The sequence below is a fragment of the Solanum lycopersicum genome, chromosome 4 (assembly GCF_036512215.1).
Source record: "Solanum lycopersicum chromosome 4, SLM_r2.1".
Taxonomy (NCBI): domain Eukaryota; kingdom Viridiplantae; phylum Streptophyta; class Magnoliopsida; order Solanales; family Solanaceae; genus Solanum; species Solanum lycopersicum.
Genome location: NC_090803.1, coordinates 22,901,528 through 22,914,046, shown reverse-complemented (window position 1 = coordinate 22,914,046; position 12,519 = coordinate 22,901,528). Strand labels below are relative to the sequence as shown.

The following is a 12,519-nucleotide window of genomic DNA, read 5'->3' as shown; positions in this document are numbered from 1 at the left end:
CCATATGGCCCCCATTGAAACAATGATAGCTACTATTTGTCTCAACAAGGCATTCACCCACATGGCTCTTACCACACTAACCACAAGTTGGTCTTTACTTTGGTGGATCAACATTTCTCTGCTTTTAAGGTTTAAAATTATAACCTCTATCATTATTATTCTTGGCCGTCGATGGGTCTCATTGATGAAGATACTTGGATTGAAGGTTGAGTAGTTTCAGGTGCAACCCAAAACACCCCATCGACGGGGCGTGTGTGAGACCACAAACCGTTGATGTGGGTGTCGATGGTGCTGCCTGTTTCCTGTCAACTTTCTGTTAAGTTTAGGGGTGAAGTTGTAAATTTACCCCAACTCTTATTAAGTGTGAGGAAGGTTATTTTGAGTGTTTATGGGTATTTTAAGAGTATATAAGTTATTAAACTCTCATTATAACCCTAACACCTCAATTAATACACATTCGCTCCCAAAGATTCTTCAAAAACCTTCTAAGAGTTCAAAGTGAAGATGGATCTTGAAGATGGTTCTTCAATGGAGTTTCTTGTGAAATTTTTATTGGGTTATTCAAATAAGGTGTGGGAGTTATTCATATAAGGCTTCTTATCAACTTAGATCCAATTGCGAAGATGATTTTCAGAGTTTTCAAAAAGAGGAAAATTCTAATTGCTACTCTAAGTCTTTGGTTCTGGCATGGAACGTTTCAAACACTAAAATATCATGTTATTGATGTTTTCCAATAAAATTTTCCATCCACCATTGACCTTCACAAATATCTCAATTTGACTAAAACATGGGTTATTTGATCATGATTTGATATTGATAAATTCATGTGTAGATTGTGATGGGATTTTGATTCATTTATAGATTATGCTTAATTGGTTTATAGGATGTTTCAATTTTTAATTGAATATTGTAAATTCATAGATCTAATGAATATTAGGCTTATTGAATTGATATTAACAGGAGGCTTATTATTTCTAATGTAGTTTCATGTAGGCTTTTGATAAATGTAATGATTATAGTAAATATATATCTACGTTGTATTAGATTGATGAATGCGAAGTAAATTTACCTAGTTTTATGAAAAATTTATAATTATGTTTAATGGTTGGTTATGGCAATGGGTAAGGGCCTTGTGATGTCGAATTGGATGGTTTAGCCTTGAAAATCAAAGTCGTAAGATGGAGTAGGGTATGTTGCCCTAATTCCATTAATTTAATGTTAATTACACTTCAATTATCTTGAGATTGGTATGGTCCACTTATGGTGGCGGTGCTATGTAATTTGATGTTGCCTAATCGGTGTTACTTTTTGAAATACGATGATCGTAGCCTTGTCGGCACTACTTGAAGTATTATGACAATCTCTGTAGTTGATTTATGTGAATTATGATTATATCTATCTATATGTTAAGTAATGTGAAAGTATATGTGTTTATTATGTATGTGAGGAAATCATGTAAACCATGAATATGTGTTTGTATTTGTAGTCTTAGTGTTGATGCATGACTGTTCCTACTTGATTATATGAGTCTATAATGGTTATATTGATTATTATATGGTAGTATATAGGATTATTTGAAGATGATAATGGTTATTCCTATGTTACTTAATAATGACATGTAATATGTTATAAAGTGAAGTATATGGTGTCTTTTCTTGATTGACTTATGTCCCTTGCTTGATGCATGTATTAAAGTGAATATGTGATGTATTGACTTAGGATGCTAAAGACTCTTAAGCTTGAATGAATGAATGATATGCGACCTTGAATGACATTAAGAGAGTCTTTAATGTGAAACCTTGAACCTAGTGGTAAGGTTATGAATATTGAAGTCAAAAGTCGTGATGGTATCCTTCAAGTAAAGGAATGATGGACTTAAGGTTAATTGGATGGAACAACATCATATTAATCCTTATCAAAAACAACATGAGCTTCTTGTCGCCATTGGATTGTGCCCTATAGGACCTCTTTGTTAGAGTAAATTTGATTGGATTATGAACTAGATATGGAACCCAATTGTATGGACCTTTAATGTGAATAAATCTATGAGAACGAAGGCTATCACCGAGGTGAGTATGGTAAGGGAATTAGTTCTAGTTAAGAATGATACTAGATTACAAAGCATGCCCTTCATATTCCTTAACCATGTGATTACATGAGATATGTCCAAGTTCTACCATTGGCAAGTAGAACACCCAAATCAGAGTGGGTTAGAACTTCGGATTCCATGCTTTGCTACCATGTTCTATTTTGGTTATTGCATATTTTCATCACATGGGATACTTACTAGCATTAGAGAAGTTATATGAGTTTAGGTGGTGGTATGTGACGCTATATAGACATTGTATATTAGGCTTTGAGGATGTTAGTTAGAGTCCCTAGGTATTTTCCAAGAACAATATTTGAATGTCCTTTATGTGATGAATCATTCTTTAATGAAAAAATGAATGTAATGACTTAAGTGAAGAAACTATGTTAAAATGACTGAGTACTTATCTAGAGTAGTTAAGGGTTGTCTTGTTAAGTCATGAAGGGGGCATAGGAATGGTCATTTCTAATCTTACCTATATAAGTCTTCAGAATGACTCTAGTTAGGGTAGATGCCTTCTTAAATTATTTCTTATGTGTTTCTAATTTGTTAAATGTTGTCCTTATGCTTATAGTATAATATCTTAATCGACATTCATGAAAAATATGTTATTTACTAAATGTCCCTTTTTCATGGTTTTTGCATGGCTTTCATACTTAGTACATCTAATGTGCTAACCCTTCTTTTCTCTTTTTGACTTATGTGTATGGAATCGGAAGTCTTTATGTTACATGGAGGATGGATAGGTTTCTAAGGCTTTGAAGATGAATTATTGGTGAGTCCTCATCGATTAGAGGATAATATCCACATGTCCCTTATGTGATAGTCTTTATTTTATTGTCTTGTATGGGATTAGTTCCAAGTGTTGTATACTCTAAAGTTTAGATGTTTCAAGTATATTTTGTAAAGATTTAATGTTTTAATTGAAAATCTTCCGCCTGTGTAATGTTTATGAATGATTTCTTCGTGCGTAAAAAAAGTTTTAAATTCTTACCTATTTTAGTATGTTTTTTATGTAATGAATGATACGAGAGGCTTAGATGAGACTTCTCAAAGTCTCATTTGCGTGTGATGACACAAGGATGCTCTAACTTCTAGGGTGTACTTGCGGGTCGTGATAGCTTGGGAGATTTGGAACAGGGTTGCCCTAACCTCACAATTCGTCATGGATGGAGGTAGACCAATACTTCATCATTCCCAATAGCTTGCACTTGAGGAGGAACTTTATTGCCTTGTGGAGTTCATCCCACATTTGCAACTTTCTCTCCTACTCTTCTCGCGGCTGTCCTTCTTCTGTTCGTCGCCAATAACCACAAGAAAGGAATTAGATGCTAAAAGACACATAGTGTCAAAACTCTAGAGGCACGACATAGGATTACCAAGAAAGGGAATTTTCCTAATCATCACATAGCCTCTCATCAACAATTGTGGTGCACTGCACAATCATGAATAAGACACTATGAAATGTGGTTTAGTTAGACATTGATCTAAAGACAATCAACCTCATGATCTGATACGAAGTTTGTCACATCTGGAGAGCACCCCCAGATGCGATAAGCAGTGGTGTCCTGTCTTAGGACTCAGAAAAGCCTTTAGCGTTCGTCATAACATGTCATCAGTGAAAATTTGTGGAAAAATTAAAATCTTTTATACTTATGTACATATTGAGGTATACCTAGACCTGTCACATAGAAGCTTACTTAGGCTTTACTTGTAGCAACATATTAACATGTATACGTTATTCTAAAACTTGTCTCACATAAAAACCATCTAAAGAGTATAAGTTGAACGTAGTTAATAAAATGTTGATATGCCATATATACCTTAATACTATAGAATCTAAAAGGGTAAAATGAATTAGATAGTATTCTTAAAAATACTAAAGTAGTAATAAGCTATAATTATGAAAATATAGCATCCCCGAACTTGACCACCAACCAATACTTGGACAAAGAGTTCCAAGATTCATCAATCAACCTTCTTAATCTTCAATGGCCTGATACTACATTTGTAGTTATATAAATTAATGGGGTTAGTACGGCTCATGTACTATGTATGGGTATATGCACATAAAATTTAAGGACATGCATAAAAAGGATTATTTCTTAGAAAACATGCTAAGTCATATGAAAGTCTTCAATGCACACACCATTGAACGCATACAAGTTAAGGATTTCATCAACATAAAGCATGATCATAATCAATGACATATTTTCACAGTGTCATGTTAACCTTTCATATTAAATAGATAACATAGACATAACACACAAAACACTTACCAATGATCCCATGACAAATCTTTACGTGCAATGGCTATGTGAAGCCCCTTCACCTAACACAACCAAGTAGATAACATAGGAGGCCATCAGTAAAGCTTTGCTTAATATAACTTGTAACATAATTAGTCATCACCTCATAAAACAATATAGACAAATAACACTTTCATTAACGTAAGAAACTTCATATATAAGAGTAAAAATATTTATCGCAAGCACCATACCTTTCATGTTATCATATTGCATAAGAACAATCTCCTAGGACTTCCCTTAGAGTAAACTTGTGCAATGTCCTGGTAGAGTCCCATACCCCTACCTATAATAAGTAGACTCTTCAATTCACCCTACTCAACGTGCATTTACTTGTCTTTCATTTTACTTGAGGTAAAATTCTCCTGAACCGACATTAGACAATGTGAGCCAAACATGGAATCCGATGTCATAAAACCCCACATCGAAAGAAGGTGGTCTACCGGCTATAGTATAACCAAACATTACATAGCTTTCTAGGTTGATCCACTAGCTAGTATCCTATGGTTGCAAAATAGTTCAAGAACTAGGAGATGTATTAGAGACCCATAGTTCTACATTACATGGAAGACTCTATGTCATGAGATTCATTGTCAACTTACCTTTCAACTATGGAAGAAAGACCTCTCATATCTAGGTCACTCAGTGGTGAGCTAAAGTCCCTTTTTGATTAACCTTTAAGTCATCATTTATTCTGAAATATTATCATAAGTCATAGGAGATTAACTCCTTGCAAAAACATAATCGTAATCTCTTTAGGATTAGATGAGAATTTCCTTTAATCATAGCCATTCATTTATGATATTAACATATCGTAAATCATCTTGTGTAAAGCATACAAGAGAATATCATAAACTTGAATAATCCTATTCTTATCATTATCTCGCAAATTAACATATTCCTAGCCTAAAATATATGCATAGCAGCATCAAACATACTTCATTATCATTGTAATATCATTTATAGACTAATATAAACATCATAGAATAATCAAGACTTTAGAATACTTACCTCTTACTTCAGAGATCCTTATTGAAGAACTTATATTCAATGTACAACAACCATCGAACAACATAGTAAAATACTGGATAGCATAATCAGTACTAACTCTTCAACTCATAATCATGTCTAATTTGTAAACTAGAATAAGGGAAAGGGTCATTTAGGAGTTCATTAAAGTTATAGTCCCACTCCAAAAAATTACATGTTATTAAGTAGGAGGTATACCCCATTTGAAACCATCAATTTGATAGCGGACATTCTTCACACTAAATTCAACCATTACAAGTCAAACATTCGACAAAATATACTAAATCAACCATAGAAACCCATTATTTTCATTGATAGTCATAAACTTAGAGTTAGGGAGAAAACCCATTTTGTAGAGTAAAAACCCTAGGATTTGAATTTCTTAAAAACTATACTTGAAAGGACCTCTTATGGATAGTAATACGATGAGTTAACAACACATACCTAATTGACGAACAATCTATGATTTTTGGAAGAAAACCTTGAAGTCTTCGTCTTCTTCCCAATGCTCTTCTTGTTCTTCAATGGAGATTACAAAAGAGAGCGTTCTTGAGAGAAATAAGAAAATTCGTTTGATTTTGTTTAAGTGTGTAAAAAGTTTTCTAAAACTTACCTATAATCAATATATAGTCGTCCTATAATAAAATACATAAAAGACCCTTCACTTAAATTGGTCTTTTTGTGAAGTTAAATTACCAAAATACGACTCTAAAAATGGGTCCAATTCCCCTTTTTTCTAAATTTTGGGTCGAGGTAGTCTGCCTCATGAAAGCCTCGCATCGTGAGGCTACCTCAAAATTCTTGAGGCAGTGAACTTCATGTCGGCTGCACGTTGCGCAGAAGCCCCTTGGTTCTTGCTTGCGAACGCTGCTTTGGCAGCCTGCCTACCCATGTTGAGTCCTCCCCAAGGACCCTTGTTGTGGTCCTTAGGGTGTTCTTACCAGACCTTTGGGCCCTTTTTACGACATACTACCTATCCAAAATCTTTTGAATAGTTTTAGACTTCATTTGACACTTCAAACCCTTCACCAAACATATAGACGTCAACTAGTTCAATTTAGCTAGTTTCCGAACGTCAATGTTGTTTTTTAATTTTTTGTCTCTAACCTTTTCTGAATGAACTTATTACATTAATATATGTCCGTAAATTTTATTTTAAACATAAGTCAATAGTCTAAGGTTTAGTCCAAGTCATGAACTTCTTCTGGATTGTTACATTATCCCCCCCCCCTTAGGAACATTCATCCCCGAATGACACTAAAATCTTTTGGAGTGTAAGGATAGACTAAATATTAGCAGCTTAACCAACAACCACATAAAATCATAATGAGTCACAACTAATAGGAGTACTTCACCACTTCTTTCCACACACATCACAACATTACATATTGCACTCAATTCATGACGCACAATATATAAGAGCTTAATATTCATAACACATTGTGAGGAAGTTCTTTATCAACATTATCATGAGCTCAAAATACATCAAGGATTTACCATGCTATCATTCATCTCAATACAAAAATAAGACAACAAAATATCAAGAAGACAGCATGCATGCATATTTCATATAAGTGCAAGAATAGACTATGAAAGAATTTTCTTAAACTTAAATTGGTGTAAAAGATATGCGCCTATTTAGGAAAACAAGTCAGTTTCATATTATTCAATTTTTTCTTTACTAGGAGGAATTTCTATCATAAAGGAGTAAAAATTTGAGGGTAGCGGGAATTCATGTCGGCTTCAGCCTCCCAAACTGCACCCTTGAGAAGATGGTTCCTCCATAAAACCTTTACAGAAGCAACAGCTTGGTTCTCAACTTGTTGACTTTGAAATCTAAGATGTCAACTGGAAACTCTTTATAGGATAGGTTATCATCCACCCCTAAACCTTGCATAGGAAGAATAGACACCTGGTCGCCTATGAATTTTTTGAGCATAGAAAAATGAAATACCGAATGAATTGAAGCTAGTTCTTCAGGTAGTTTCAGCTTATAGGCAACTTTTCCAACATGTTGTAAAAACTCTTAATGACCAAGATAACAGGGACTTAACTTCCCATTTCTAACGAATCTCATCATCCCTTTCATACGTGAAATCTTTTTAGAGATATGATCACCTATTTCAAATTCAAAGTCTTTTTTTCTATTGTTGGCATAAGACATTTGCCGACTCTAGCCTATCTTCAGTCTATCTCTTATGATTTGAACTTTTTCGATAGACACATAGGTAAGCTCGGGACCAAGGACTAAGGACACACCAACCTCAAACCATCAAACAGGAGACCTAAACCCTATCATAAAGATCTTCAAAAGGTGCTTTGATGATACTCGAATTGTAACTATTGATGTTGGAGAATTCAATCAAAGGTACATGATAATTACAACTCTCTTTAAAATTAATAACACAGGATCATAACCTATCCTCGAGGGTCTAAATGGTACGTTCTACTTTGCCATCCGTCTGAGGATGATCAGCGGTGTTAAGTTTCACTTGACTACCGAAACACTTGTGAAAATCATTCCCACAACGAGAAGTTAATTGGGCACCTCCAACCAAAAAATGGTCAAAAGAATCCCATGAAGTCTTACAATCTCATTAATGTATACTCTTGCATAATCCTCGGTGGTATAAGTAGATTAATGGGAATAAATTGAGCAGATTTGGTAAACCTTTCCACAATAACCCATATTGAATCATTTTGCCTCTAGGTTCGGGGCAAACCAACAACAAAGTCCATATTGATGGCTTCCAACTTCTATGTAGGAACATACATGTTTTGGGTTAAACCACGTGGTTTTAGATGCTCATTTATATCTTGTTAGCAATTGGGATACTTAGGAACAAACTCTGCTATGTCACATTTTTAAACCATCCAACTAATAGACCTATCTAAGGCCATGATACATTTTGGTGGTACCTGAATGTATACAATAACGAGAACCATGGGCTTCTTCTAGAATTTGATTTCTCAAATCCTCAACAGTCGGTACACATAATATCCCTTGGTAGCTAAGAACACAATCCTCCCTTTGGGAGAATGACTCATTGAGCGTATTAAGTACCAGTTTTCCTTCAACTTCATAAATAGAGGATCAAGGTGTTGCTTAGACTTCACCTCAACCATTAATAATGAGTCAGAGTTATCCTTGACCATAAAACCACCATTTGGAGAATCTAATAACTTCAACTTCACACCTACATGAGCCAACCTATGAACATCTTTCGCAAGTTCTTTCTTCTATTTTGCCACATGATACATACTACGCATAGTCATAGGACTCAAAGAATCCGCTAATACATTGACCTTGCCAGGGTGGTTAAGGAAACTCATGTTTTAATCCTTCAACAATTCTATCCATCTTCTCTGTCGGAGATTAAACTCCTTTTGTGTAAACATATATTGAAGACTTTTATTGTCAGTAAACACATCAACATGCACACAATACATGTAGTGTCTCCATATTTTCAGGCAAAAAATTTACACTCTAACTCAAGAATATGAGTGGGATAATTCTTCTTTTGAAACTTGAGTTTCCTAGAGGCATAAGCTTTCACCTAGACATATTGCATGAGCACACATCCCTATCCCACATGGGAAGAATCAAAATACATTAGAAAGACTTCATTACCTTCCGGTAAGGTCAACAATGGTGCATAGGTTAGCTTATCTTTCAAATATTGAAAACCTTTTTTACAATATAACAACCACTGAAACATCACCTTATTTTGGGTCAAGGCTGTTAAAGGAGACAGAAAGGACGAAAATCTATCAGCAAACTTTCTATAATACCCGACTGTACCGTAGAAACTTCTTATGTCTTTTGTGTTGACACACAATTTGACCTTCCTCGATACTAATTGATTAACCAGCTTATTAATCCCAAACGTTTTGAGATAATTGGTTCCATTAAGGCTTAAAGGCTTTTGAAGTTACTCCAAATAAATTTGATCGTTTTCACAATTATTAAATATTACGTACGATTTACATAAGTATATATATGGCTATTGTGTGTTATGTTTATTCAAAATTCGTCTTTAATTTTTTTATTTTGTTTAAATATTTATTTATTCATTTAGTTATACAATGGTTTACATTCAAATTAATTATTTTATGACTACGTCGACTATTTTATTTTGTTAAAATTAAAAAGCTTGTTAATTAATTATATTAATTTATCTTTAACTTTAGTCAATTTAGCCAATATTTTGCTAGATGAGCTTTTAGATGAATTTGGACCCTTTGTTTTTCAGGAGCCCATCCCAGACTTTCAGTAATTCCTAGCCCATGCCATTTCAATTTACAGCAACGGCCCAACCCACCTCTCTATCAGCCAACCTCTGAATCTAGTAACCCATTCTCAGGATACCCGACCCAAACATCTGACCCATCTACTGTGTCATATTATCTTTCACGCGTAAAGTGAAGCTTTCCAACAGCGTGGCACATTCCTTCCGCTCTCCCTTATACTATCATACGAAAATTGCACTCAAAGGCCCCAAGTGTCGAAATCTCCCTTTCCCTCTCGTTCTTCCCCTCAAATAGGACGTCTCCCCTCGATTTTCTGTGAGGATCTTACAAAGATAGAGCTGGCAGCTTATCCTCAAGAGGGATTTGAATTTTGAAATCAAAACCCATCCGTTTTCCGCCCAAAGTTTTTATGCCCATTTTTCTCTCCTATAAATAACAGTGAGAGAAAAGGGGAACTTTTTTTTCTTTAGCTTGAAAAAATATTACAAAAAGTAGAAAGATTTTGAGTCAATTGTTGTTAGCAAGAACTTAAGATAAAAGGAATTACTATGTTATAATATTCATATAAGAAACATACGATAAATTTTTTTTGTTGTTATCGGCTACCAAATTTGTTGGATTTCTTAAGCATGAAGGTAGATATTGAAGTCGCTCCAAGCTCATTCCCTTCTCCGGTTCACTATCCGAAGAAGGTACCACTCTTTTCTCGATAACATACTTTCCTTTTCTCCTCCGTTTTCTTTGTGAAATAACACTTTGTTGCTGGAAATTTGCTACTGTTTGTTCATCTATTTAATGTTAATTCAATAGAAATATTGGTATGACTTATATGTTATTGTTGATTCATTTAAGTAGATATGGTATCTGGTTAGACTTGGAGAAGGCTTTGTGGTATTATCTAAGGCGATATTTTGTTGTTCTTCCTTCTTGAGCATTTTTTTCTTATAGTCAAATATACATCGGTTTTCAGCATTCGGCGTCTTATCATTCATTCTTTCACCACACGTAGAAAGAAAGGATTAAGATATCCAAATTTGAAGTTTATTTGTGAGATTAGTGATTGTTTGAAGTTCATGTGTTGCGTTCTTGACTCATCTAACGATTTTGTTGTTCCAAGATGATATCAAATCCGGCTTCTAGAGTAAGTACATTATTGATATAGTCAGACATTATGGTACGGTCTTATATCAAAAAGTTTACGGCATTTGAAGGTCGATTTTATGTCGTTTAGGTCTTGATTATATACCCATTTATTCAAACATTTGTTTTAAATCTCATGGTATACCCTCGTTGCCTTACTATGTTTTCTTTCTTACTGAGTCTGTAGAAAGTGCTAAAAAAATAACAAAAGGGATAGTGTCATACTTGTGTGTGTATGTTTTCTGCCATGCACATATGGTTGCCTAATGACATTGATTTTTTTCTTGAACAGGTCTGCATTTTTTTTGTTCTTGTTTATTTTCAAAGCTCATTAGTCGTGTTTCGGGTAGCTTTCAAGTTGCTCTTTTCGTGGTTGTTATGCAAGCTCTTGATTTCGGGATGAATTTTCTTGCAAGATGCTCGTTTCTTTATTTGTGTGCGGATAACACATCCCATTTGAGCATGTTTTTCTGTTCTAAAAGTTTATCTCCGTCAACCTTGTTGTTCCGTATGATATGAAGGAGTTTTGATTATTCATTCTTAACCGGTAGCACTTGTTTAGGTGTTCTCTTTGTTATTAGAGACAATGTATTTGGAGATTTCTTCTAAATGCTAAAGCAGTAGCTTAAGTATTCATTACTTTGTCATTGGCATGACTTAGGCTCTGACATTTCGTAGTTCATATTGTCGCATGATTTGGCTTAAAAAAAGTATTTTCGTATATTAGTCTGTTTGCTGCTCTGGTCTTTGTTTTAATTTTAGAAGTATCTTTGCTTTGTTATTTTCGGGATGCTAATTCCTTATCCCTTTCATTTTTCCATATCTAACATCAACTCGAGCCGATATTGGAGTCTATCCTTGCATTCCTCCGAGTAAAACTTTTTGAGACATCCTCATTTTGTTCAAGTGAAAGGGGAGAAATTACAGGGGAAATGACTGATTTATGTGCCTTGGAATATTCAAAAATGGACTCTATGCATGTGAATATACAATGTGATACATTCATATACTGATTGTATATGCCGATATAAAGTCGGGATATACTGCATACCGGTGCAAAATCACAGAAAATACTGGTGGAAGTGCAGGAATATGTAATCAAAATAAAAATATAGGTTCCAAAAGTCAAGAACTGATCGGATATATACCATATACGATAGTATACAATCAGTGTATACGCTGGCTGTTACACATAAAATAGGCCAAGGACTTAAAGAAATTTCCTGCAGGTCCATTAGTAGGAATTTGGGCCAAAGGTCCAAAATTTGACATCTCCTTTTTTCCTTGCTATTTATTATTATATATTGACTAACATTATTTGATTAATTTTGGTTAATTTAACTATATTCCCAAAATAGTAATTTCCCTTATATTCAATTTTTTTTAATCTATTTTGTATATGTTTTTTACTTAGATTTTATTTCAATATATTGGTCTTGTTGCCACATCTTAATTATTTTCATTTTTTTTTGCAAATTCTCTATTTCATTTTTCCCTCAATATAACATAATAGTTAAATTATGCAAATGAATAAATAATTTTTCTTTTACTTTACTTTAAAATTTTGAAAAGTTGTTTGAAAGTTAATTTAGTCAAATCGCCTCAACCGCAAGTTAGCGGGCATTCCGAGGGCCTAACCCCTTCTCTGAATGTACATTTGAATTTCGAACCTTTTACAAATGATTTTTATCTGTTTTAAATCTT

At 34.1% G+C, this 12,519-nt stretch overlaps 1 long non-coding RNA gene across 1 annotated transcript; it reads left to right on the top strand.

Moving 5' to 3' along the window:
* Positions 1-9,833: 9,833 nt before the first annotated feature.
* On the top strand, positions 9,834-12,262 carry LOC104646829 (uncharacterized). Its single transcript, XR_741010.4, has 2 exons — positions 9,834-10,367; positions 11,108-12,262. It is a non-coding gene; the product is annotated as an uncharacterized lncRNA (long non-coding RNA).
* Positions 12,263-12,519: the final 257 nt, after the last annotated feature.